The sequence below is a fragment of the Cervus elaphus genome, chromosome 14 (assembly GCF_910594005.1).
Source record: "Cervus elaphus chromosome 14, mCerEla1.1, whole genome shotgun sequence".
In the NCBI taxonomy this organism is placed as follows: Eukaryota; Metazoa; Chordata; class Mammalia; order Artiodactyla; family Cervidae; genus Cervus; species Cervus elaphus.
Window position 1 is genome coordinate 79173549 of NC_057828.1, and position 21939 is coordinate 79195487.

The 21939-nt window shown below is 46.0% G+C and overlaps 1 long non-coding RNA gene across 1 annotated transcript in view; it reads right to left on the reverse strand.

Annotated features, from left to right (window-relative positions):
* LOC122707490 overlaps positions 1 to 21466 on the reverse strand; it is a 35630-nt gene extending 14164 nt beyond the window's left edge. Inside the window, exons 1-3 of the long non-coding RNA XR_006344825.1 lie at positions 21402 to 21466; positions 21056 to 21113; positions 20574 to 20619 (exon numbers count right to left, since the gene is read on the reverse strand). This is a non-coding gene — a long non-coding RNA (uncharacterized LOC122707490). The remainder of the gene's footprint in view (positions 1 to 20573; positions 20620 to 21055; positions 21114 to 21401) is intronic.
* Between the last annotated feature and the right edge of the window lie 473 nt (positions 21467 to 21939).

The following is a 21939-nucleotide window of genomic DNA, read 5'->3' on the forward strand; positions in this document are numbered from 1 at the left end:
GTCAGGTTAGATGTGGGGTCCAAAGCAGCCTCCGCTGAAGCCAGCATCACTCGATTAATTAACACCGTGCTATCTTACAAGCCCTGTGACCCTGGGGAAATTATTTAACTTCTCTTGCTTGTTCTCTCAAAGAGATTCTTGGTTTCTGCTTCGCAAATGAAGTCATCTATACCATTTTTCTTGATTCCACACACGTGTTAATATACAATATTTGTTTTTCTGACCTACTTCACTCTGTATGAGTCTCTAGGACCATCCACATCTCTACTAATGACCCAGTTTAGTCCCTTTTATGACTGATAGTTCACTGTATATACGTAGCACACCTTCTTTATCCATTCCTCTGCTGATGGACATTCAGGCAGAAAGAGACACACAGACATAAAGGTCAAACACATGTACATGGATTGCGGTGGATGGACTGCGAGGCTGGGACTGCCGTATACACACTGCCATGTGCGAACGAGGTAACTGAGGAGGCCCACTGCGGAGCGCAGGGAGCCCTGCCCGGTGCTGTGTGGTGACCTCAAACGGGAAGGCACTCCAAACCAGAGGAAGCACGTTTACCCTGAGCGGATTCACTCTGCTGCACCGCAGAAACAAACACCACTGTGAGGCAACTGGACACCAACAAGACACTTTTTTAAAGAGACTCGCTTACATCAGAAACTAAGCAGAACCGGCACTGGTCACATTCGCTGGCTCAGGAAACAGGGGAGAAGACGTGCCCTCGGTGGGCGCAGCCTCCTACCTCCGCCCCCTGCCAGGTCCGCCCCCCGAGGACCGCCCTCCTGCTGGTCCTGGAGACGCACTGGTTTCTCAGGAAACCCTTCTGTGCCTGGGCCCTCAATCCCCGCCTCCTCCCTCCTCCTTAAGGAACTGAGTCCACCATGCTTCCCTGTTGCTTGTGCATCACCAATGTTTCTCTTTCTTCAACATCATCCCCAACGGATCTAAAAATATTCTATGATTTCTTTTGTCTTAAAAAATAAAATAATTTTAAAAAATGACTCATTCCAGCCAAAGGATGACTTATTTGCAGCAAAAATCTACAATAAAGGGGTCTCTCCTCACTCTCTGCCACCCTTTCTCGCCTTATGATCTTTTGAGTGCACTGCAGTCAAGCTTTTGCTCCAGGTAAGATACTGAAACCATTTCCAGGAAGCGCTTCCTGTCAAGATCTTTGATGGCTTCCGTGCTGGCCCCCATTGCACAGTCGACGGCTCCTACCTCGCTGACACAATCTGTTCGCTGGCCGCCTGCCTCACAGCGCCCTCCTTCTCAGAGGAGACCTGCAGCTACTGGGCCCGTGACCTGGATGACCCCGGGCCTCTGCTCCCCCGCCCTCTGCCCGCACACACCGCTCTGGCAGTCTCATCCATTTTCACATCACCAGATGCACATCCATACCCATCAGACTCATCCTCCTAACTCCAGACTCGGATGTCCAGTCCCCTGTCCTGGCCGCTCCGCTGTCCAGCAGACACACGTCCCAAGCACACTCCCGCTCCTCCCACCGCCGCCCCCACCTCAGCCGACAGCAGTACCACTTGCCGGCTGCTCAGAGGGAAAAACGAGGCCAGCGTCGAGCCATCCCTTTCTGTCCTTCCCTGCCCATCCAACGCTCAGGAAACCTTACTGGCCCTGCCTTCAAATGCGCCATCCAACCGTTTCCCATAACCATGTCCACGTCACCAGTAATCACCTCTTTCCTGAATTACTACAGTAGTCTCATTAGTTTTTTTTTAATTGATACTTCCACTGTTGCTCACCTTCACAGCCCTCCTCAGGACACCCTTTAAATGGATAAGCAGATCATTTCACTCTGCCACTCAAAACCTTGCAGGGGCTTCAACTCTCACAAAGTTAAAGGCAAAACTCTGCAGGGGCCACTCGGTCCCACGCCATCTGGACCCCCTTTCCTCTCTGACCGCTAAGTCCTCCCCTCGATCAGCTCAGCCACACCATCTACCTGGGCATGGTCCACGCTGGGTGGGTGGGTCCACACCGGCTGCCTGGGCACGGTCCAGGCCGGGTGGGTGGGTCCACACCATCTGCCTGGGCACGGTCCACGCCGGGCGCATTCACTGGGGCTGCTGCACTGTCTCTGGACCCGGACCAGCCTTCCCCGGAGGCCTGCGTGGCTCAGTCCATCCCCTCATTCAAGCATTCGCTCAGACACCTACCTTGACTCTCGTTTAAACTGAAAGCTTCTGCCTTCCGTCTCCCAGTCTGGCTGCTTCCTTCTTCACCATTCTCTATCCTCCCCGCCCCATAGGGTTGACCGCCTCTAACATACGAAGTCACTTCCTGGATCATGTTTATTGACCGCCTCTCCCTACCAGAATATAAATCCCACGAGGCAAGTGCTCTTAACTGTTTTGAATCCCAAAAGCCTAGAACAGTCTTGGCACTTGGCCTGCGGCACTCGGTCAGTAACTGGGGGCGAGGGGGAGACTCGAGGTGGACAGCGGGGTCCCACAGGAAACCCTGCTGTCTGTGAGGGCGCTCTGTACCCAGTGTCTCCTGCGCCTCCCCCTCGCCCCCTCCCACCACAGGTAAATTTCCTCTGCAGCACGGTGAGCGGCCGGAGTGGGGGCACAGCCACAGAGAGCTCCGTGTTTATCTTGTCCCATCTACTGATCCCAAAGCGGAGAGCTTTTTTCTTTAGGAATCAATAGCGTTCCAGGGATTCTGATTCATTTGGTCAGTGGACAAAACAATGGCCATGTCTGGGTTACAAGGCCACCCCTCCTGGGGGTGAGAACCTGTGATTGACAGCTTCATAGGCACCACATGCAGGCCAAGTGTTAACACCTAAACACAACGGCGTGTCACCGGATCAAATGGGCCAGACGTATCAAAAGATGATCGCTCCCCTGTCTCATTCCTCTGAATGTTTTCTTTTCTATTAGCCTTTTCCTAATTTCATTTTGTTCCCTCTTCCATTTGAGCATATGCTGTTTGTGAAAACCATGTTTCTAAAAATCAGAATATTAAAAACCTGGAAAATATCACACGAGCCTTAAGAGGCAGGAAAAAAGTGTGAAGTCCAACACGAGAGGAGGCCATCACACGTTCACAGGCGGTGCCTGACAACCACAACAGTAAGTTCCTGTGTCCAAAGTACTGCACATGCTGATTACAAAGACGTGTAAGATAAGTTATTATTAACCACATTTTTATGGATGACCAATCTAAGGGATACAACGTTTCTTCTTCCAGGACCATGAAACCATGAAATGATGGATCCTGGATTCAAGATATGCCCCTTTGGGGTATCTCTGGGGGTCTAATGGTTAAGAATCTGCCTTCCAATGCAGGGGACATGGGTTCAGTCCCCGGTGGGGGACTTAAGATCCCACCTGCTGCGAGGCAGCTAAATCCACATGCTGCAACTACTGAGTGTGCTCTCCAGCCCAAGCACCCCAACTAGAGAGAAGACCACACCCCACAAGGAAAGATCTTGCATGCTGCAATTAAGAGCTGTTGTAGCCAAATAAATAAAAATATGTAAAAGTGTCTAGCCTTTTGAGTTCATATGTTACAATCTTCTTACTATGTGCAGCATGGCCTGCTCAGAAAATTTTTTCCAGCAAGTGACATTTTTTTCTCACTTTAAAGTTTGCACAGTGGCCACGTTCTTACACAGCACCCAGATAGCATTATCATAAGGCTGGAATCCTCTCCACGCCAGACCGAGTTCAGCTCCTGGTAACACAGCCAGACACGTGCTTTTATTTCTTCCACAGAGTCCATCGAGGAGACACCGGCATGCGAGAAATGCAGGGCCGCGCTGTGCTTTCCCTTCCGTCTTTGCGATCAGCATCCCTAGACAGTATTTCATCCCCTGTGACCGAACCAGCCCAGCATCATTAAGAAGCGGGAATTCTTTCCCAGAGTCACTGGAGATGACGTTGTTCAGCCACACTGTCCTATTTTCATCCTCTGTTGCAATGATTCATCACAGTTTCAAGAAAGTGCTCCGTGAAAGACTCTTAAACACAGATTCATTCTGGCTTGGTGTATGAATATATACCTCCTAGTAATTCTGGGCGAGAACGTTAATTCTATACAAAATTACGTACTAGTTTTCAGATAACCCTTTCCCTTCCAACACAACAATACAGTCACTAAAGTGCTCGAAGGAACACTTCGATAGGGGTTAAGAACATGGGTCCCAAGGCCAGGATCCCTCAGTGAAAACTTCAATTCTGTCCCTTCTGAACTGTGGGACTTTGAACAAACTACTTGTCTCTCTCCCTCTCTCCAGCTATAAAAAAGGAGCGCTGATCGTAGATCCTGCTCCACAGGAGTGCTGTGAGCATTCGAGGAGCTACATGAAAAGCACTCAGAACAGCGCCGGGAAAAGATTAAAGGCCACGTGCGGGTGGGTGCTCTGATTTTATCCAAGCCTTTCATTTTACAGATGAGGAAACTTGGCAAAAAGAGGTTACGTTACTTGCCCAACATCATAAATCTAGTGTGTAAACATCTGCCAACCCTTAACCCAACTATTTTTACAAATGCATCATCTTTCCTTTTATATCCTGTCTTTTAACACATAAAATAGTTTCCATTCATTAAAAGTAAATGTTTAAAAAAATTGTTTTAAACTGTACACGATGTGAGAACCAACTCTGTCCACCTGAACATATACCACAGTCTAGATGGTAATTAGCTCCAGACACGTAAGTGAAGGACTCTGAGAATCACGCACAAGCACTTCATGCCTTTGCATGAGCAGAGTCCTATTCTTTTCTTATTCGTTTCAGCTAATTTGCCCTGCAGATGGACATCAGCAGAGGTACACTTAACAAAGTATGAGACATAAAAACGGACAACTCGCTGTTCGTTCCAGCCACACAGACGGGAGAGGAACAGCGCGCTGATGGCTCTCACCACACACCCGTCAAGGTGTGGTGTCCGAGTCAGGAGTGTTACAGGGAGGCAGGCTGGCCGAGGCATCTACGGAGCATGTGAAAGCCCGATACCCACCCGGGCTGTGAATCACCTTCCCCGCCCCGCCCCGCCCCTCCGCCCGGCGCCAGTGCTAATGAAACTCTGCACCCGGTGTTCTGTGTCAACCTGGGGGGCGGCCCGACGCCCTTGCGTTGTCAGCAGACGCCGCGAACAGGCTCGCAGGCGGCGCTGCGTCTCCGCGGGACGAAGCACAAGGCCAGAGCAGACAAAGCCAAGGCTGCCCCGCGCGTGCGGATGCAACGTGCGCATGCAACGTGCGCGTGTGACACGCACACGCCGGGAGACGCTGCGGGGCCGCGCCGACGCTGCTTCTACTACAGAGGGCTTTTTAGAGGGAATTTATATGCAGAAAGATGGCTCTCCAGATGGTCTGAAGGCAGAAGAATTGCTATCACTTCTGAAGAAAAGCGAACACTGGTCCCTTTTTCCCTCAAGTAGTCAATTATGCTTGAAATAGGTAGTTTCCCTTGGCATATCAGCTTAGTATATTTTATAATATTAAGCAAATGATAAGGGCTGAATGTAAAGAATCATATGAAAGTTGACCTGGAAACCTGCTGAAGAATGTGTCTGAATCGATCCACATCATCGCCTTTAGCAACACTTACTGTCCCCCTCCACCCGGGCGTTGACTCGCTCACCTCTTCACCAGGTACTTTCAGGCAGAATCCGCAACCATTGCGCACGATCCCAGCTCAGCCGCCGTCACCTCCGCCAGGGGGCGCGCTGACTGGTGAAGGGCGTGCGAATGTGCAGGACGTCTCGGCACGCTTTCCTGTGGTGAACGCGCCCACGTGTCTCTCTGAATGAATGGCCACCCAACGTTCCCTACTGCCGCTGCATGCCTGCTACAATACAGGCACAAATACGGTGCTGAGGGAGGGAGATGAGCCCCGCCCCAAGAGAGCAGGGGTGACCCAGCCGATGGGTCTGGAAGGACTAACAAGGCGTCGACGGGAGAAGATGCTGGGAGCATCATGCTTCACACTCAGGCGCCAGGTGGGGGGGGCGCCTCCCGAGTCTCTGCTCCGACCACAGAGGAAACAGCCCAGGGCCAGGCCAGAGTCAGACCTGATTCCACACGAAAAATGGTTTTATCTTATGGTCATCACAGGACCACCAGAAAGCGTAAGAGTTTAAGCGAGAGTGTGCGCCGTGGTTTGGGGGAAAGCAGCTGGCAGCAGGAGACAGCCCGAAGTGGACCCATCACACAGTAACAGCAGGAAGCCACGCCCACAGGACAAGCCCAGGAGCTGCGCCGGCCAGACACGCTCAGCGCAGGGCCGTGAACGCAAGAGCTGAGCTCAGACAGAGAGAATCTCCTTTCCCAAGAACCTGGCTTCATTCTTCCGAATGAAGACATCTCTATGACAGCGTAGCACCTGGCTGGAGCAGACTGTCTGGGGAAAAGAGAGGCTCATTAGAGAAAGGGAATGTGAGCAGATTCTAGGTGAGAGTGTCAAGCTGATGGAGCGATGGGATGCGCTGTGCACGTTAGACACCTCCCAGCAAGGTGGGAAAGCCGGGAGGGGGCTCTGATAACACGCCCCGTTTCCAAAATGCTCAGTGGCCAACCTAGGGACAGGGATGCACAGCAAGGCTCTCACGCTGAGGGCTCCGTGAGGCTGAGCTTGAGGAGGACGTGGTCTCCTGGGGTCATGGCAAGATCAGAGCAGACCTCTAACAACAAACGAGGAGGAGGAGAAACATCGGACATGTACCCTGTGACCAGAGGCGGTTGATGACGATCTGCCTAGTGGGTCAGAGCAGGAAAGGACACGCAAACAGGGGATGAAGGAGCAGTCGATGGAAGCAGAGCTGATGTCTGGGTCTGGATGGCACGGGCAGCCCCAAAGCCACAAGCAGCTGAAGCTGCAGTATGAAGACGATGAATTCCTACCTTCACACACACAGCATCTGCCTGCTTCCCAGAACCTTTCTCTTTCACTCCTGGGCATGATCAGACTGGAAGGCGGTCACTATAGAGATGCATGTGGTAGGGTGAAGAGTGGTCCCTCAAAGATATGTCTCCCTGCACCCTTTAAATGTGGGCCTTACTTGGAGAAAGGGTCTCTGCAGATGGAATAAAGGACCTCAGGATAAGGTCATCCTGGACTAAGGTGGGCGCTAAATCCACGGACAGCTGACTGTGGAAGAGAAGGAAAGGAAACATGGGGAGACCCTGTGAAGACAGATGCAGAGATGGAAGGCTCCATCTGCAAGCCTGGGGACACCGAGCTCTGCAGAGGCACGGAAGCTGAGAGGCAGACAGGGAACGCACTCTTCCTCAGAGCCTCAGCAAGGGACCACCCCTGCAGATACCTTGACTTTGGGCTTCTCCTCCAGAACTGAGAAAAAATATGTTTCTGTTAAGTTGCCCCCTTTAGAGCACCTTTTTTTTTTTTTTACAGTATCCACAGAAGATGAACACAGCAGGCTTGTTCTGTTGGCGCTCCCCAACTGAGAAGCCACAGTTCTGCTCAGCATTGTTCGGACTCGGTTCTACCTGACTTAACCTAAAATGCAGCTGTGGATTTTAATGTGAGGACACCATCAAAAGGTTAAAAGAACAGGCAAACTTTTCAAACATCACTTCCGAAAAACAGTATTCTCCACGTACATCAGAAGACAATGCTGCTGTGAGTCCATCTGAATTTCTGGAAGCTCTAGTTGGAGTAACAGTCAGTCTCCCTGGAAGGAGTCCCATCAGCGCCTGAGCCAGCCAATGCAGATCCCTTTTGTGACAAGGCTGCTCTCGACTTGACTTCTACATTGACAGTGACTCTCATTACCCTTCCCACTTATGACATTCCTACTTGCCATTAACTGACCAAATTAATCAGTGGGGTGGGAAAAAAATCGCTCACTGGCTGTCAAGCAAACCCTGTCACTTTGTGACTTCCAGGGGCTCAGAGCCATTCAGTTCAATTAGCCTCAGTGTCTTACATATGGTGCCCTACATCCATTTGGAAAATTCTTTCGTGTTTGATTCTTTCTTTTCCCCCATTAGACTATGACACATCTTAATAAATACCCTAAAAACAGATACAGAACCAACAATGGTAAATAGCTGCTTTTGAAAGATTCAGTATCCTCTGCTTCAGAATTACCCACTGTAGAAGTCCTCTCCTCTCTGAGCACCCCTTTCATGTCTGGAGGAGAAACCGGACTTTCTGGTTGTCCAAAAAGATCAGTAGCTAATTACAGCCAATTACAGTCAACTTTCACCTCTCCTTGCTAATGGAAGCAAGCACTGATGCAGGCAATTCCCAAATGGCAAGTCTTCCATGAGGTTGCAGGAAGTAAAAACACAACAGACATTGTACTTCAAGGTTTTTCTCACACAGTTCTTCGAGAAAATTCCCACTTAAATGAGGGCTTGACTTCTGGCTTGTCTGAAAGTAATACGGCCATGTCTAGGACCCACTCACTGGACTTATCACAACTGTGCTCATACTGGAATTAAATGTAATCTACACCCTTTGGCAGACTGAGGGATGGATGGGAGGGGCTCAGAGGGCTCCCGGCTCCAGGCCCTGCGGCCTGCACCTGGACCACGAGTGACTGCAGCAGCAGCAGCAATCTCTGTTACTGAGCTCCTGCTATGGGCCAGCCACGTTACCTTCGTTAGCGATAATCTCGGTGACAATCCTGCAAGGTGTCATTGTCTTCATTTTACAGACAAGAAACTGAGTCCTGGAGAGGTTGTGTGACTGACTTTGTTACCTCAACAGTAACCAACCAAGGGGAGGTTCAGATTGGACCTGACTTCACACAGGCTCTTCCACAAGGCCGTCTGGATAACAGGAGTGGACAGTGTTCACTGATCATTTTTAAATTCTCCTGTTACAAGTGCCTGGTTCGTGTGCTGCTTAAATCTCTTTACAAACCTAGATCTTTGAGTGATAAAAAATGTACTAATACCTCTATAAAGAGCACAATTTATTGTATGACAGATGAAACTTAATGGTTTAGTTACTGAAATTTTGAAAGAACCTAGTTAAAGGTGGTTTTATTTAGAAGGCAACTGACAGTAAAAGCAGTGAAAGGCCCGTTATACCAAGACCCTGGTGTACAACGGTGTCATAATCTTGCTACATGAACTTTATCCACTGTCTGGCTGAGTTCTAAATAAAAAATTCTCATCAAGTTTGATTCATGTCTTCTACTTTGTAAATAATTATTTTCTAGAAATAAACCCTTCTCTTAAAATGATGTTAAAAGTAGATACACTCAAACATGGATAGACCTAGAGATGGTCATACTGAGTGGTAAGTCAGAGAAGGAGAAACATCATATGACACCCCTTGTATGTAAAATCTAAAAAGAAATGTTACAAATGAACTCATTTACAAAACAGAAAGAAACACACAGACTTAAAGAATTAACTTTTGGTTGCCAAGGGGGTGGGGGAAGGGATAGTTAGGGAGCTGGGGATGGACATGCACACACCACTGTATTTAACATGGATCACAAGTACCCACTGCACAGCACAGGGAACTCTTCAGTGCTGTGTGGCAGCCTGGATGGGAGGGAGTTTGGGGAAGGATAGATGCATGTGTATGCACGGCTGAGGTTCCTCACTGCTCACCTGAAACTATCACAACATTGTTAACAGGCTACACCCCAATACAAAATAAAACATCAAAAACACTGATATACTAGAAAAAGTTAACTACAGAAATACAGACTACAGAGAAATTACACTTCCACAAAATAAAAACTATAACATATTATAAACGCTTTTTGTGTTCCTCAATCAGCTCATATCCTTGATTAATAGTAGCTCAATTAAAAATTCCATGCCAATAAAATACTTAGGAGTATATCTACCTCAAGAAACATAAGACCTATACATAGAAAACTATAAAACACTGATGAAAGAAATCAAAGAGGACACAAACAGATGGAGAAACATACCGTGTTCATGGATTGGAAGAATCAATATTGTCAAAATGGCTATTCTACCCAAAGCAATCTATAGATTCAATGCAATCCCTATCAAGCTACCAACGGTATTTTTCACAGAACTAGAACAAATAATCTCACAATTTGTATGGAAATACAAAAAACCTCGAATAGCCAAAGTAATCTTGAGAAAGAAGAAAGGAACTGGAGGAATCAACCTGCCTGACTTCAGGCTCTACTACAAAGCCACAGTCATCAAGACAGTATGGTACTGGCACAAAGACAGAAATATAGATCAATGGAACAGAATAGAAAGCCCAGAGATAAATCCACGCACCTATGGACACCTTATCTTTGACAAAGGAGGCAAGGATATACAATGGAAAAAAGACAACCTCTTTAACAAGTGGTGCTGGGAAAACTGGTCAACTACTTGTAAAAGAATGAAACTAGAACACTTTCTAACACCATACACAAAAATAAACTCAAAATGGATTAAAGATCTAAATGTAAGACCAGAAACTATAAAACTCCTAGAGGAGAACATAGGCAAAACACTCTCTGACATAAATCACAGCAAGATCCTCTATGACCCACCTCCCAGAATATTGGAAATAAAAGCAAAACTAAACAAATGGGACCTAATGAAACTTAAAAGCTTTTGCACAACAAAGGAAACTATAAGTAAGGTGAAAAGACAGCCCTCAGATTGGGAGAAAATAATAGCAAATGAAGAAACAGACAAAGGATTAATCTCAAAAATATACAAGCAACTCTTGAAGCTCAATTCCAGAAAAATAAATGACCCAATCAAAAAATGGGCCAAAGAACTAAACAGACATTTCTCCAAAGAAATGTTAGCCATACAGATGGCTAACAAACACATGAAAAGATGCTCCACATCACTCATTATTAGAGAAATGCAAATCAAAACCACAATGAGGTACCATTACACGCCAGTCAGGATGGCTGCTATCCAAAAGTCTACAAGCAATAAATGCTGGAGAGGGTGTGGAGAAAAGGGAACCCTCTTACACTGTTGGTGGGAATGCAAACTAGTACAGCCGCTATGGAAAACAGTGTGGAGATTTCTTAAAAAACTGGAAATAGAACTGCCATATGACCCAGCAATCCCACTTCTGGGCATACACACTGAGGAAACCAGATCTGAAAGAGACACGTGCACCCCAATGTTCATCGCAGCACTGTTTATAATAGCCAGGACATGGAAGCAACCTAGATGCCCATCAGCAGATGAATGGATAAGGAAGCTGTGGTACATATACACCATGGAATATTACTCAGCCATTAAAAAGAATTCATTGGAATCAGTCCTAATGAGATGGATGAAACTGGAGCCCCTTATACAGAGTGAAGTAAGCCAGAAAGATAAAGAACATTACAGCATACTAACACATATATACGGAATTTAGAAAGATGGTAACGACAACCCTTTATGCAAAACAGAAAAAGAGACAGAGAAATACAGAACAGACTTTTGAACTCTGTGGGAGAAGGTGAGGGTGGGATATTTCAAAAGAACAGCATGTATACTATCTATGGTGAAACAGATCACCAGCCCAGGTGGGATGCATGAGACAAGTGCTCGGGCCTGGTGCACTGGGAAGACCCAGAGGAATCAGGTGGAGAGGGAGGTGGGAGGGGGGATCGGGATGGGGAATACGTGTAAATCTATGGCTGATTCATATCAATGTATGACAAAACCCACTGAAATGTTGTGAAGTAATTAGCCTCCAACTAATAAAATAAAATAAAATAAATAAATAAAAATTCCATGCCGTGATGGTAGTGATTAAATTGCTATCAGCAAAGGCCATGCCTGTCCACACAGGGCCTGCAGGCTGAGTCAGCTATGCTAACTGCTGGACCTCGCAAGCCGTTAATAGTCTCTGACCACATTCTAGCGGAGGAGACACACATACACACAGAGGGTTTCATCAAAAGCACAGCTCCTGTTCTCATCATCTCCGTTCACAATGGCCCTAAAGCAGAAACTGGAGTGACCCCTTACCCTCTGAAGCCTCTGCTTTCAGTCACTCTCAACGTTGAGATAGTGTTACTTCACGAATGTTCTCAGCTCCAACTCCTCCTCTCCATCCGCATGCTCACCACCCTTCAGGCCAGTGTCAGTCATCTCTCACCTAGACTTTTCTAACAGCCTCTCGTCTGACCTTCCCATCTCTAACATACGACCCATTCCCATACTTTTCCCCATAAATTTATCTAAGTTGAAAATCTGACCATGTAATTCTCACACTTTCAGTCAATGGATGTCTTTTTGATATAAACAAGGTTTAGTGGCACAAAAAAATCCTAGATTTTCCATGCATTCAATGTGTGATCTTGGGCATTAGTTATTCTCTTTGAGCCTTATTCCTGATGAGTAAACTGTCAATAACAATATCTTGGCAACCTCAGGAATAAATGAGAATACTATAAATAAAACACAAGGCATATATATAACAATCACTCAATAAAAGCACCCCATGGAAACCTCAGTCACAGTCATCATCTCGAGCTCTCTAACTCTGCACGCGTAAGTCCTGCAGCTTCTCTCGGCCCTGCGGTCTGTGCTCTAAAAACATGTAAACATCTGTGCCACCAGAAAATGCCATGCTGTCCCACCACAGCTTTGCCTGTTCTAACAGCTTAGCTCATGATGTCCTTTCTTCCTGGGAGAGCAGTCAGCAGACAGTTACCTCACCTGAGGTCACAACTTCCCTTAAGCAACCGACCTCCTGTGGCCAGGCTCAGGATGGTACTAGAGTTATCTATCTGTAGGAACATTACTCCCAGAGAATCAACCACCTCTCATGCATGTGTGCTCAGCTGTGTCTGACTCCATGCGATCCCAGGGACTGTAGCCTGCCAGACTCCTCTGTCCAAAGGATTCTCCAGGCAAGAATACTGGAGTGGAGTGCCATTTCCTACTCCAAGGGGGATCTTCCCAACCCAGGGATTGAACCCGCATCACTTATGTCTACCTGCAGTGGTTAAGCAGGTTCTTCACCACTAGCACCCCTTGGGAAGCCCAGGCTAGGCAGGGGTGTGAAAGCCCAGTCATCTTGGCCTAAATCTGTTGGGCACAAACAGTCATAAAATCCAGGGGAACTAGAGTCGGCACATTGTGAGATGGAAATGTTGCCTCTGAAATCGAGCCCAACTAGGGCTGGAGGGCACGAGCACTTAGTCCGATCACCAAGCCACATCCCAGAGTTGCACCAGTGCCCCTCCCCCAGCTCACACCCAAGACCACATGGGGACTGCAGAGGACGAGCCAGCCGAGGAGGAGAAAAACAATCCTTGTTCACATGGCGCTTGGCCAAAAGGGTTGCTCGGGTTTTCCCGCGGCATCTGATGGAGAAACTCGAATGAACTTTCTGGCCAACCCAATGTGTAAGTAAAAACCAAAATCAGAGGAAGACTTCATTCTACCCACACTCATGAGTGGTCTTAAAGGAGAGTGGAGAGGAGAAATCTTCTTAGTGGGTGGAATACAAGGCACTGTATCTGGTCATCCACACTGTGTGGAAGTTTTCAAAAGTGGGCCAGTGTTGTTAGCACATAAGCAGATTCTGGGCAGTGGCCAATGGTCTGGCTGTCCGATCAGAGACACAGAAGGAAGACATGCAGTGGCACATGCAAACGCAGTGTGAGGAATTCTGTGTTACACCAACGTCCACCAGCAATCATACACCAGGGAGAGGCACTGAAGAGCCACGAATACAGTCCACCCCATTGATACTAGTCCGTCACCATCACTGGCAACCCCGAAACTAACAAGGGCACGTGACTGGTACAGCCATGCTGGGAGGGGTGTGGGCTGTGCCTGGGTCCAACAGCACAGACTTCCAGGTCCTAAGATGACCTAACTGCTGGTCAGATGGTCTTGGGAAGCAGCCCCAGTAAGACACACGTGCCTAAGAAGGCCAGCTCTCCTGTGGGCGGCTGGTTGACCACATTGGGTCCCTTCCATTCTGAAAGGGCTAGTGGTTAACATTCCCAGGGACAGATACCTCTTCTGGGTATGGTTTGCCTTTTCTGCTCAGAGAACCTCAACCAGCACTGTTATGTGAATGTTTACAGAGTCCCCGATCCCCAGTCATGAGATCCTGTACAACACAGCATCTAACAGGGGATTCACTGCACAGTGAACAAAATGCACAAGACTCCTCAAGAGCAGGAGGTCAACTTGTCAAATCATTTCCTGCACCATCCAGAAGCAGCCACCCTCATAGAGGAACTGGAACTGTCTTGAAAATGGGATGGAAGTGCCAACTTAGAAGCAACGGTGGTGGTGATGGTCTAGTCACTAAGTCGTGTCTGACTCTGCGACCCCACGGACTGTAGCCCGCCAGGCTCCTCTGTCCATGGGATTTCCCAGGAAAGAAGACTGGAGTGGGCTGCCATTTCCTTCTCCATTGGAAGCAATACTCTGCAGGAATACACACTGCACTAGAGAACCTCACTATGGTACTGTTTCTAATAGGAAGGAAACATGAGTCAGGGGATCAAGCAGAAGAACAGGAGTGGCCTCAATCATCATCACTTCTAATGACCCATTGAGGGACTTCATGCTCCTCACAACCAGAGCTCCAGGACAGAAGTCCTGGTTCCCAAAGGAACACACTCTTGGAATGCGTCCCCTGAACCACAAATCATGGCTGCCCCTGGTGCACTCTGGACTTGCCTGCAAAGAGCATCCATCATGCAAGAAGGGGAGTCATCACTATGGCGGGACATCTGATTTGGATCTGCATCAGAACACTGCTTCTTTCTCAGAGTGGGTGAAGGCAAAAATACAGGAGGCACCCAGGAGACCCACCTGGTTCACTTCGGATGATCCGCTCTCTGCCAAGTTAAAACATCAAAGGTTAACAGTCTCTGCACTAGATGGGGGCTGGTAGGCAACCAGGCCAGAAGCCAGTCATGCCTACCAGCGGGCCCACATGGGTCAGCCCACCACAACAGAAGGGCCCATGCAGCCCACAGAGCAGGCACGCCTAGAGAAGTCAGCTCTGGTCACCAGAGGGGAGAGTGCTACTGAACACTATAAAACATCTTCTATAAGGTCACTCCTCCAAAATCAAGAAATGTAACTGACCTACCTAATACACAGACACAAAAACAGAGAAAACAGGCAAAATGAGACAACAGAGTGGTATTTTTGAAATGAAGGAACAAGATAAAACCCCAGAAGAAGAGCTAAGTGAAGTGGAGATAATCGATTCACCTGATAAAGAGTTCAAGGTAATGATCACAAAGATGCTCAGCAAACTGGGGTGGTGGGGGGGAGAATAGAGAACAGAGAATATTAAAAGCAGCAAGGGGAAAACTATCAGTTATGTACAAACGAACTCCCATGAGACTGTAAACTGAGTGGAAACTCTACAGCAAAGGAAGTGGCATGATAAATTTAAAGTGCTGAAAGAGAAAAACCTATTCCACCTGGTAAACCTATTGTTTAGACTTGATGGAGAGAGAAAGACTTTTACAGACAAGCAAAGGAGTTCATCACTACTAAACAAACTCTACAAGAAACGTTAAAGAAACTTCTTTAAGTGGAAAAGAAAAAAACACAACTAGAAATATAAAAATTACAAAAGAAAAATCTCTTTAGTAAAGGCAACAAAAGTGATAGATCAACCACCTACAAAGCTCATAGGAAGGTCAGATAACAAAAGCAGTAAAATCATCCATATCCACAATAATCAGCTAAGGGTTATACAAAACCAAAAAAATATGTAAAATATGGTGGCAAAACATTAAATGTGGGGAGAGTAAAAAATACATACACACACACATTGCTATATGTAAACCTCATGGTAACTACAAGCCAAAAATATATAATAGATACACACACACATACACACGAGAAAGAAATTCAAACATAACACTAAAGATAGGCACCAAATCACAAGGGAAGAGAAAAAAAGAAAAAGGAACAAAGAATTACAAAACCAAACTGAAAACATCTTACAAAGTGGCAATAAGTACATTCCTATTATTAACTACATTAAATGTAAATGGACTAAATGCTCCAATCAAAAGACACAGAATGGCTGAATGGATACAAAAACAAGACCCATATATTTGCTGCCTATACTCAGTCCAGAGCTAAAGACACACACAGATTAAAACTGCACTGTGGGTGGGACTGTACACTGGCACAGTTGCTATGGAAACAGCAGAGGTTCCTCAAAAGATAAAGACCAGAACTACCATACGAGCCAGCAATTCCACTGCTGGTGGATACATTAGATGAAAAGAAAAACACTAATTCAAAAAGACACATGCACCCCTATGTTCACCGCAGCATAGCCAAGATACGGAAGCAACCTAAGTGTCCATGAGCAGACGGATAAAGATGACGTGGTACATATACCCGATGAAACGTTACTCAGCCATAAAACAGAAAGAACTCTTGCCAAATGTGGCAAGACGGATGGACCTAGAGGGTATTGTGCCAAGTGGAATAAGTCAGAGAAACAAGTACTGTATAAGGTCACTTTTATGTGAAAACTAAAAGACAAAACAAATGAATGAACAAAGTTGAAAGAGACTCATAGATACCAAGAGCAAATAGGTGGTTGTCAGGGGGGAGTGGAAAGGAAAAAAACAGATGAGGGATATTAAGAGGTATAAACTTCCAGTTACAAAATGAAAGTCATAGGTAAGAAATGTACAGTGTGGGGAATACAGTCAATAATAATGTAAGATCTTTGTATCGTGATGTAAGGTAACTGCACTTACCATAGTGATCATTCTATAACGTTCAGAAATATCAAATCACTGTCATGTACCAGGAACTAACCTAGTGCTATAGGTCAATTATACTTCAAAAACAAATTCACAGAAAAAGAGATCATAATGGGGGGGGGGGGGGGGGGACTGGATAAAGACAACCAAAAGCTACAAAACTCCAGTTAAAAGATAAATAAATGCGTGTGTGCACTCACTCACTCAGTCATGTCCAACTCTTTGTGACCCCATGGACTGTAGCCTGCCAGGCTCCTCTGTCCACGGAATTTTCCAGGCAAGAACACCTGAGTGGGTTGCCATTTCCTCCTCCAGGGGATATAATATACAATATGACAAATACAGTTAACACTGCTGTATGTGAATATGAAAGTTATTAAGAGTAAATCTAAGGTTCCTCATCATAAGAAAAGTTTTTTTTTCATTTTATATCTCTGTGAGATGGATGTTCACTAAACTTATTGTGATAATCACTTCATGATGTACGTAAGTCGTCATTATGCTATATACCTTTGAAAGTGCTGTACAACAATTATATCTCAATAAAACGGAACAAGAGAAAAGAAAGGTATCCTGTAATTTCAGAAGTGGGCAGAGTGGAAACTACGAAGGGCCCTGACCTAGCTCAACACAAATCTTCAGAATGTCGGGTTCCGTCATGACAACGTGGCAATGTGGTCAGTTCTTACTGAGCTGGGCTCTGGTGCTGTCTTTACACGCTGGAAATAGCCCCAGCCAGATGATGACCGTGTACAAGAACTGCCCAGGGTCACTGCTCTATTTGACCAGCATGAGTCACTCTGTGTATAAGCAGGTGATGGCACCAAGTCGACAGCACGGATTTACACCTGAAACTTCGGAAAGGAAAAGAAGGAAGCACCCCAGAAGCTGAGCCTCAGGACTTCCTCTCGTTTCACCTTCCAATTTGCTGGACTCCTGTTCCTATTCCTGTTAACTTGATCCCAGATTCCACACCTGCTTCCAACACTATTGGATTTCATGAGTCTGAATTCTTTCCTTTGAAAATTGACTTTTCTACCAAGGTTCATGCTCTCCTTGGTGTGGGGCTTTTTCTGTTCTAGCTATTTCCGCGAGAAGATTCTCCATTCTTTCCCAAAGGAAACCCTGCCCTTGTCCTCATAAATAGACTATTTCATTTGAGGCAAAGAAAATTATCATAGTAATAATATTTACTTGAAAATTTTATCATCTAGAAGCCATAAAAATTACATTCATTTTTCTGAGTTAAAAAGAGTTACGTGTATGGGTATACAGGAAAGTCGACTAAATCAACAATTTGAAGGCAGTTACGTGAAGTCCTCAGCAGTTGCAATCACTTCAGTTAGATGTCAAAAGGTGACAGATCCAAGAGCGATGCAGTAAATTTTGGTCTTAATGAATCCCTTTCAAAACACCTTAAATTCTCGGAGGAATATGTGTTTAAAGAAGAAGAAGAAGAAGAGGCAAGCCTGACGTGGAAAGTTTCCTAACGGCATCATCTTCCTGCTGCAGCCTCCTCTCCCAGCACGGAGACCCTCCCGTGCAGGTGCGGCAGGCGGCCGCAGAACTGGCAGAACGGAGCGGATAGCAGCCGCTCCCCTCAAGCCCAGCCGTGGCTCCTCAACCGAGGGCGGCACCTCACGGGGCCTGCGCGGGCCTTCGATCGAGCACAGAGATCCCAGAGGGCGATCCTGCCAGCGCGTCTGGGGCTGCGGAGGAGAACCAGGGGCTCAAAGGAAAGGAGCAGTGCGCCCAGGAGAACGAGGGGAGGGCCAGGAGACTAGCGCCGGCGGAAGAGGAGCCCACAGCCCGGCCGGATGTCAGTGCCCGGCCCTGCGGCAGCTGCTGCGTGCAGAGGCCAGGGGACCTAAACTTAACGTGTGCGTTTCATTGCGTTTCATGTTTAAGCTCTCTAATTCTTTGTGTCTATGAAAAGTCACAGAAAATCCAGATGGACAACATTAATCAGAGAACATCATTTTAGTGGTAGACGTGCCCACTCCCAGGGCCTGGATGCATTCCGAGAGCCTTAGCCGTGTCCTGTGGTCGCGAGGTAAGAAATACGGTTGGCTCAGCAGCATTTGTTAATTTATGTAAGAAGGAAAATGAATCACATAGAAACATATGGAAAGGTCCAAACGCCAATTTTTTTTTTGGGTTGGCTCGTTGTGTCCTCATTTTCCTTTTAACCTGGGATTTATGCTATCAACTATTAACACTAAACAGATTCTAGTTTATACTTAGTTTCCAAATATATATAAATTTAAAAGATATATACGCATGCATGTACATATATAATTTCGGACTAAGTAAAATGAGTGTTTTCTTTGGATGGAAAACCGACAAAGGACGGGAAATCCTGACTTCGGGATATTGCAGTTAAAGGTTGCAAACATTCAGGCAGGAGTTACTGCCATCAAGAGGCTGGAAGCCACGAGCTGCCATATCCTATTCCAGTTTTACTATAAAGGAAGTAAGCCAAGAAAAACCAGTGCATTGTTGCAGTCTGGCTCATTAAATCATCAGAGAATGGGAAACTAAGACCCAGAATCAGGCGTCACGGGACCTGAGGTCCCACTGTCGTCGTGAATCGGAAAATGTAGCCTGGAGTCCTCAAAGCTACTCATGGGGAAAGGGGACACAGCTCCCTGTGACATAAGGCCAGCCATCTCCGCAGACTCCTCGATGCACAAAAGCATAAACTATCCTGAAAATGAACTCTCTTACATTTCTTAGAAAACCTCTACTTTTCTTGTTTCGAAGCCACACGATACTTCAGTGGAGACACTGAGATGGATGGTTCTGAAGGCAGCCCTCATCCTTCGGGGGTAGAATATAGACTGTTTCCTGGCCATGAAACATCTATCAGCACACGGGGATATCCATCACATAGACCGCTGCTCAGCCTCTGAATATGAACTTCCAAAAATATTTGCCATGTAGACGGTAAATAATTTTAGTGCAGTAAAGGAGTAAAATCCTGAAAGACTTTGCATAGCTGAGAAGCGCTGAGATAACACTGAGAGCTCCTTATACACAGGCTCTGACTTAGAGAAAACCATGTGTTCTTCTTCCAGGACTTGATCATTTGACATTCCTGTTTGACTACTTAAGGGTTGGTTTCTGTAGTCATTCGATAGGCTGAATTCCCTCTGTCAATAAATGAATAAATGTATGCACTAATTCTAGAATATTTCTGCTTGTTTACATGTTGTTACAAACCCAAATTCAAAACTTGCATCAGTTTGGGTTTTTCACAACAGGAACAAATAATGACTTCAAATTATACTTGCTATTCACAGACATTTTACACACCCATGACAGGTATAGAAATAACCTTATGAATACTTTTTAAAACACTGGATACACATATACACACAATCTTAAAGAATAAACCAAGTAAAAATATAATAACTCTCAACCAAGCCTACTTCAATTTTCTAACCAATTTATACAGCTCAAAAGATTTCAGTCTGGGAACATTTTTTACTAAATAAAATGATTTATAGTTATATGAGAAAATGCTAAACATTTCACTCTAATAAGATCACTTGTTGTGTATATTAGAATACTTTTTTAGAAGCCCACACTCAAAAGTGAGGCAAGAAGGGTCCCAGGGTCCCTCCCACCAGTAGTATAAATAGTTCTGACTTTCAAAAACAAAACCCCAAACTGCATTTCTGTAGCTGCACTGTCTTAAAACCCTATTCCACTTTTTGTTTGTATCTTTCCATGAGACTTCTTGCATCTACAGGGTTATCACTGCCCTCTACTGGTTTCCAGCCTGAAGTTTAAAACTGAGAAAAAGAAGGAAAGGGAATGAAATGAAGAGTCGAATAGGCATTCAAACCCTGGGAAACTGCACTCTCCTAACACAAAGGGGAGAAAAAAAAAAGACTTACCTACGCCAATGTCATCGGCTTACTGGCTTGTTGTCTTAATCACAGACTGATTACCGGGGAGGTTGTTTCCGAGGAGTTTCAAATCATTATTAATTCATAATTCAGTTCCAGGAAAGAAGTCAGCATAAAATAAGAAAAAAATTGGAAATTCCAAAAAAATATTTATTTTATGTGTACATAAATTATTTGTAAAGGACAAATAATTATTTATAAACGACAAGCTTTTAGTAAAAGACAATAATGTGTAAATTACTTTGTCAATGACAAATAATTATTTGTCAATGACAAATTTTAAATGTAAAAATGTGTAGATCATTTGTAGAAAACGGTTTGGGGATACATACATACTAAACTGGTGACAGCGATTGTCTCTGACAAGACAGGAGACAAGCATGTGGTGGGGGTATTTTCACTCCTTCCTTCCTAGAAATGCTGTTTAGAATGTTAACAGAGACTACACCCTGGACCCCTGTCCTTCTCACCTCCTCTGCAACCACCGTTCTGCGCCAGGCCACCGTCAGCGCTCATCAGATCTCCTACCTGCCCTCCCTGCGCCAGGCCACCATCAGCCCTCATCAGATCTCCTACCTGCCCTCCCTGCGCCAGGCCACCATCAGCCCTCATCAGATCTCCTACCTGCCCTCCCTGCGCCAGGCCACCGTCAGCGCTCATCAGATCTCCTACCTGCCCTCCCTGCGCCAGGCCACCATCAGCCCTCATCAGATCTCCTACCTGCCCTCCCTGCGCCAGGCCACCGTCAGCGCTCATCAGATCTCCTACCTGCCCTCCCTGCGCCAGGCCACCATCAGCCCTCATCAGATCTCCTACCTGCCCTCCCTGGGAGCGCCGTCTTCCTCCACTCGCTCTGTGAGTCCAGGCTCACAGAGTAATGATCCTTCTTAAATACGACTTACATCCTGCCTTCCCCCAAACAAAGCCAGCCGATGGCTTCTCACCATATTTAGAGCAAACTTCAGTCTGTTTTTTTTTCCCTGAATTCCCCAGAAGCTAGAACTATTCCTGGCCCAGAGTAGGAGTTTTTAAAATGAGATTTTGATGATTAGATGGACAGACAAACAAGAAAGTGCCATGGTGTTATCTGTGCAAATGTTAAAAGCATTTGACTGGGGGAACACACGAAAAGCAGTCATTAAAAGTTAGACTTGAGTACATTTTCTTTACTTCTTTGGATTTTATTTGTCATATGGATTAAATAAGGGCCCTAGTTATAAAACTGTAACAGATGAAGGTCTCCAATTTCTGCACCTAAACATACACACAAACGCAACGTGTGCTCAGTATAGAAGGAATCCTATCTTGAGCCATTTTCTGAAAACGTGAGACTTTACAAGTGATAGAACTCTGA